The sequence below is a fragment of the Adiantum capillus-veneris genome, chromosome 15 (genome assembly GCF_014529385.1).
Source record: "Adiantum capillus-veneris isolate H3 chromosome 15, ASM1452938v2, whole genome shotgun sequence".
Lineage (NCBI taxonomy): Eukaryota > Viridiplantae > Streptophyta > Polypodiopsida > Polypodiales > Pteridaceae > Adiantum > Adiantum capillus-veneris.
In genome coordinates, this window is record NC_140945.1 from 130,893,482 (window position 1) to 130,900,431 (window position 6,950).

The 6,950-nt window shown below is 47.0% G+C and overlaps 1 pseudogene across 1 annotated transcript; it reads left to right on the plus strand.

Annotated features, from left to right (window-relative positions):
* The first annotated feature begins 1,183 nt into the window (after nt 1–1,183).
* LOC147441501 (uncharacterized) lies at nt 1,184–6,673 on the plus strand (annotated as a pseudogene). The gene is made up of 2 exons (XR_015184321.1): nt 1,184–4,269; nt 5,014–6,673. The product of XR_015184321.1 is annotated as an uncharacterized LOC147441501 (transcript).
* Nucleotides 6,674–6,950: the final 277 nt, after the last annotated feature.

The window sequence follows — 6,950 nt, forward strand, 5'->3', positions numbered from 1 at the left end:
CCACTTTTGTATGATGTCTGAATTGAGAAGACAAAATCTCATAACCTTTTCTTGCATTGTGATGTCCATCTTCTTAACGATGCCTTGTCCCTACGCCTCATCCCCTATCACCTTTATGTTGACCTCAGTAGTCCACATTCGGGGCATCTCTGGATCAATTGAGACAAAAAATTCATTGATGGGGACAAGAGACTCTTGTACACGCCATCCTTTGGCCATGCTACCCTCGGGGCAAGCCCTTTAATGAACGAACCCCTTTAAAGTCTTCATAAATCTCTCCAAGATGAACATCCACCTGCTATAGACTACCCCAACAATTGCAACTTCATCAACCACATGCACAAGTACATGTATTTGGATGGTAGGAATGTTTTTTGGAAAGTACTTCTTCACCATGCATACTGCTTCAATAGCATTTAAGCATGCTACATCGATGCTGTCTTCTCTTATCTCTTTTGAACTGATCCAGCAAACCAACTCACTGATTTTGTAGATTGTTCTTCTAATGTCATCTGTCAAACAATCCTTTATGGCAATTGGTAAGATAAAATATAAAAATTTGTGCCAATCGTGGGACTTAAGACCACTAAGATTGTCATCTCTCGTAAAAGCCATTGGTACAGCCAAACACTATCGACCCAGGGAGAAGCCAATACTAGTTGTGTGGAAATCCGCAAGTTGATGGCGATACTCTTGAGCGTGTGCTTGATGTAGGGTACAATAAGCATGGTTGGGATGTGTATGCCAAATGTGGCTTTTAACAGGGTAGGGATGACTTTCCACTCCATTGGTTGGGATGCATAGAAGTGATGTAGATTGGTGAATATCATCAGATACAATGTTATATTGTGTACAAAAATTTGCGAGGACCGGATCAAATGTTTCAGGGTTTTTTATGTGCTTGATAGCATGTATCTCTTAACTCATCAATCAGGTTGTGCGAGAGGTTTGTGACTCAAGATTGATGGCGTTCGCCGAAGTGGTTGGAATCTCTCCCGTGGGTATGGTGCCTTTTATGTAAGCTAAACAAAATTAAAGTGGAGTTCGGACATGAGGCACAAGCTGAGGCATAATCAGTTCAACAAGAGCTTTTTTTGGCAACTGTGGTCAAGGGCATGCATGGCGGTGGGAAGGGCGGTAAGTGCAGTTTTTTTAAAGCATGCAAAAAAAAGCGGGGCAAGAAAGGAGAGGTGATAGATGATTTTGTGGGGAGCACAGGCCGGAGGATCGGCGTGAAGCTCTTGAGAGCGCTAGCGGCAAAGGGTGCCGCCTGGAGGTGAGAAGGTCATGAAAGCAAGGTGGTAAGCAGCTACATAGGCGGTTGAAGTAGCCGCCATATCCTAAGGAGGGTGACCGGGGAAGGCTATTATTGGCAGCACAGAGGGGAGCTCCGGAGGGGAGAGGAGGCCATCAAGCTGCAGGGGAGGCTACTCTAGAAGTCCGCCAAAAGCTGCATGGTATTGGAGTTCTTAAACGAGCCTGATAACTTCAAGAGAGGCACCATAGAGGAGAATAGAGCGCTGTAGAGTTGGAGAGGAGACCGAGTGCTGCAGAGGGGGGAGTCCGCCTGCTACAGGTCAGAGAGGAGAGACCGAGAGCTGCTGATTATAGGGGGTTGAGGGCTGCTCTCAGCTCGTGATCATCGGCAATAGGAGGCATTGGGGATTTGAAGGGAGAGCATCATGAGTTGGCAGGGTTGTTCTCAAGCAGTGTCACTTGTAAGGGAAACTCTTACTGGAGCTTAAAGGACTGAAACGGACTGAGGGGCTGGTCCTGAGGGAAGGCATGGAATGCTACAAGGGAGGGCCTAGCCCTGAGCAAGATAGAGGAGAGCTATCCATGTGAAGGGGGTTGTAAAGCCGGTGCTAAGGTCTGCAAAAGTGCTACAGGGAAATATAGCGGAGCAAGAGGTCGAGTTGCAGAGGGTGTCTCGTTGAAGGGGTCAAGAGCGAGAGCGGTGGTAGCTACGACTGAGGAGGCCGAGGATGGCCTGTTGTATAAGCGAGGCCTCCAAAATGCAGGACAGGAGGAGAACTCTAGGCTTGAAGGCGCAAACAGGGTGGGCTGGATGCATGTTGATGGGCCGTTAAGGACTGGCCGAATACAATAAAGAAGAGCTGAGGAAGCAGTGTCGCTCGGAGGATCTCAGAAGGAGCACAACGTCAGTTGTGTAAGGAGAGAGGGTGACTCCAAGAGCTGCATGCCAGAGGGTGGCTTGATGAAACACTACAGAGGGACGTCACCCTTGCGGAGTTGATAGAGCAGCGCTATAGAGAGGAGAGGGCTGGTGATTGGAGACTTTCAAAGGACTGGCTACTTGCAGAATAGAGAGGGAGGAGTGAGGTGGCTACCAGTGGAGTTACAAGCTGAAAGAGTGGGAAAAAAAAACGATATTACAGAGCAAAGTTGATATAATGAAGAAGGACTAAAAGTGTGCTAATTTCAAAGCAAGCTTGGGATTGTTCTTTCTTGGCCGACCTGTCAATGGGATTGTTCTTTCTTGGCCGACCTGTCAAGACATTGGGATAGTAACTCGATCATGAAGCAAAAATAGAGGCATTTTTTACAAAATATCGTCATTGTGCATCTAATTTTAAAGGATTCTACCATGATATAGGCTATGTCAGCTTTGCTTTGAATCTGTGTACATTTTCTCTCTCGCTCTCATGTCTATGTGTGTGTTCTGTATCCAATTGGTTTTAGGTGAGTGAAGTGGATGCTAAGGGTGCGTAAAAGGTTGGGTGGCTCAAGTGTCTGGCGTGTTCTCTATAAGGTTGTGATATATGTCTTGAGGATAAGTTAGGGTTGGTTGGGTCGGGCTTGGACATTGATTGTTTGCAGATCGGGAGTCTAGGTGTGTGTTTGCTAGGGGATAGGGGTGCTGTGAAATCACTGGGCTATAGAGAGGCATTCAGATTGTGTGCTAGTGGTTTTCTCATTTCCCCCTTTCCATCTTGAGGTGCCCCCACTGAGGATCACAATGATCGCTCAAGTGATGTCATGGTTCAATAACATGTTGCGAGATTGTGAGTTCGTGTTCTGTGGTGAGCAAGATGTTGAAGATTGGATGTCAGATGTGGAGCTCTGGATGCTGTCGATGCGGATGGTGACCGACGAAGCCAACTGAAGGGCTGTGCCGCGGGTGATGCGAGGGAAAGCCAAAGCTTGGTTCGAGGGGTTGGAAGTTCTTGATCGGCCGTCATGGAAGGTGGTTTGAGCTCGGTTTATTGAAGACTTCCAGCTGAGGAATTCACCTGCAGAATTGGATGCAAAGTTCAAGGTTTTGAAGCAAGATATAAGTGGTGAGTTTACAACCTTATTAAATAAATTTGAAGATATTTGGCAGAAATTAGAAGCTCCTACACAGTCTCGAGGAAACGACTACTTCAAGTTAGAGAGGTTTCTGGAGTGTCTACATCCAAAGATTAGAGAGAAGGTTGAGCTTGACGATATGGAAAGTTATGCAGATGCTGTCTCCTTAGCCAAGGCAAAGAGCAGGAAAGCAAAGAAGAAGCTGAAGATGAGTTTGTTGAAGCTGACAGACTATGGATATAGCTAGACAACGGAGTTGCACATGCCATGAAGCCAAAGGGGAGTTCAAGCGTCAAAGAGATAGTTGCTTCATCGTTGGTAAGCCGTTTTGGTTCTTCGTTTCAATTTGTGCCTCCAATGTGGTGTGATGTTGTACAAGAGTTTGTTAGCCCGCCTAGCAAGGATGCGGTCCTAGCCAAAGTATGTAGGCATGAAGAAGCAAATGAAGATGTAAAAAGCTCACAAGAGAAGCTTGAAGTTGTTGGCAAAGGGATGGTCACAACTATGCAGGAAGAAGCTAGCGAAGGGGTTGGGCAACCTTGCCCTACTGATCGTGTTGAAGAGCGGTGGTGCATTCCAGAAGGTGTTGGAAATGTCGACCTACCTGAGGTACTAGATGGCTTTCTTTCTCGCTTAGCAGATGATATGGTCATAGAAGAAGTCATTGAAAAGCAGGTTAGGATTCAAGCAATGGTGGTCGAGCAATCCGTTTTGTTCTCGCATGAAGTGGTTGAAGATGAAGCATCAAAGGCTATGGTGGACGAAGATTGGCATGGTGAGTCAGGTATGGAATGTATGCCATTTGAAGGACCTACAACAGAGGGTATGCTTGGAAAACAGGTAGGTTTGGCTATGCAAGAAGCAGTGGGATGCTTTTGAAAGTTGCTTTACATGCAGTTTTGCATGGTTTGGATAGCTCTCTTAATGAGGGGTTTGCTATGGAGGGCTCCCTAGCAGGTGAGAGAAGCATGATGTATGGTGCAGGTGCGCCACAAGTTGGTTTACAGGCTTCTTTTGTGTATGAAACCGGCGTATGGATACATGTTGAAAGTTTTTGCTATGCCAAGTTGCATGAGAGGCTTGTTTTTGGGTTTATAGATGCAAAAAAATGGTTGATTATACATGTACTACAGACGAATGGATGTGCTCACTGCCATGTATTTGATCCTGGTGGAGTTTGCATCACATTTGGGAGAGCCTATGGCTTTCCATTTGATCCGGGGGGATTCTTCAACTGATAAAATCTCTCTCTCTCTATCTACTGCTTATGTACATACTAAGTGTCAATTTTCTAATATGCAATCATGACTTATATAAATAATATAGTGGTTGAGCATAAATGCTCAACTAGGGGGTGGGCAATGATGGTACAGCCAAACACTGTCGACCCATGGAGAAGCCAATACTAGGTGTGTGGAAATCAGCAAGTTGATGGCGGTACGTACTCTTGAGTGTGTGCTTGATGCAGGGTACAATAAGCATGACTAGGATGTGTATGTCAAATGTGGCTTTTAACAGGCCAGGGACGACTTTCCACTCCATTGGTTGGGATACATAGAAGTGATGTAGATTGGTGAATATCATCAGATACAAGGTTATATTGTGTATGAAAATGTGGAAGGACCGGATCAATTGTTTCAGGGTTTTTTATGTGCTTTGACAACACGTATCTCCTAGCTCATCAATCGGGTTCTGCGGCAGGTTTGTGACTCAAGATTGATGGCGGTCGTCGAAGTGGTTGGAGTCTCTCCCGTGGGTATGGTGCCTTTTATGGTAAGCTAAACAAAATTAAAGTGGAGTTCGGACATGAGGCACAAGCTGAGGCGTAATCAGTTCAACAGGAGATTTTTTCGGCAGCTGTGGTCAAGGGCATGCACGGCGGTGTGAAGGGCAGCTTAAGTGCAGTTTTTTAAAGCATGCAAAAAAAGCGGGGCAAGAAAGGAAAGGTGATAGAGGCTTTTGGGGGGAGCACAGGCCGGATGATTGGCGCAAAGCTCTTGATAGCGCTAGCGGCAAAGGGTGCCCCCTGGATGTGAGAAGGTCATGAAAGCAAGGTGGTAAGCATCTACAGAAGTGGTTGAAGTGGCCGCCATATCCCAAGGAGGGCGATCGGGGAAGGCTATTATTGGCAGCACAGAGGGGAGCTCTAGAGGGGAGAGGAGGCCGTTAAGCTGCAGGGGAGGATACTCTAGAAGGACGCCAAAAGCTGCATGGTATTGGAGTTCTTAAAAGGGCCTGATAACTTCAAGAGAGGTTCCATAGAGGAGATGGGAGCGCTGTAGAGCTGGAGAGGAGACCGAGTGCTGCAGAGGGGGGAGTCCGCCTGCTGCAGGTTAGAGAGGAGAGACTGCGAGCTGTTGATTACAGGGGGTTGAGGGATGCTCTCAGCTCGTGTTCATCGGCAATAGGAGGTGTTGGGGAGTTGAAGGGAGAGCATCGTGACTTGGCAGGGTTGGTCTCAAGCAGGGCCACTTGTAAGGGCAACTCTTACCAGAGCTTGAAGGATTGAAATGGACTGAGGGGCTGGTCCTGAGGGAAGGCATGGAACGCTACAAGGGAGGGCGTGGCGCCTGAGCAAGATAGAGGAGAGCTATCCATGTGAAAGGGGTTGTAAAGCCGGTGCTAAGGTCTGCAAGAGTGCTACAGGGAAATATAGCGGAGCAAGAGGTCGAGTTGCAGAGGAGTGTCTTGTTGAAGGGGTCAAGAGCGAGAGTGGTGGTAGCTACGACAGAGGAGGCCAAGGACGGCCTGTTGTATAAGCGAGGCCTCCAAAATGCAGGACAAGAGGAGCACTCTAGGCTTGAAGGTGCAAACAGGGTGGGCTGCATGCATGTTGATGGGCCGTTAAGGACTGGCCGAATACAATAAAGAAGCTGAGGAAGCAGTGTCGCTGAGAGGAGCTCAGAACGAGTGCAAGTCAGTTGTGTAAGGAGAGAGGGTGACTCCAAGAGCTGCACGCCAGAGGGTGGCTTGACGAAACACTACAGAGGGACGTCACCCTTGCGGAGTTGACAGAGCAGCGCTACAGAGAGGAGAGGGCTGGTGGTTGGAGAGTTTCAAAGGACTGGCCACCCGCAGAATAGAGAGGGAGGAGTGAGGTGGCTGCCAGTGGAATTATAAGCTGAAAGAGTGAAAAAAAAACGACATTACAGAGCAAAGTTGATACAATGAAGGAGGATTAAAAGTGTGCTAATTTCAAAGCAAGCTTGGGATTGTTCTTTCTTGGTCGACCTGTCAAGACATGGGGATAGTAACTCGATCATGAAGCAAGAAGAAAGGCATTTTTTACAAAATATCTTCATTGTGCATCTAATTTTAAAGGATTCTACCATGATATAGGCTATGTCAGCTTTGCTCTGAATCCGTGTACATTTTCTCTCTTGCTCTCATGTCTATGTGTGTTTTGTATCCAATTGGTTTTAGGTGAGTGAAGTGGATGCTAAGGGTGTGTAAAAGCTTGGTTGTCTCAAGTGTCTGGCGTGTTCTCTATAAGGTTGTGATATACATCTTGAGGATAAGTTAGGGTTGATTGAGTCGGGCTTGGACATTGATTGGTTGCTGATTGGGAGTCTAGGTGTGTGTTTGCTAGGGGATAGGGGTGATGTGGAATCACTGGGCTATAGAGAGGCACTCAGATT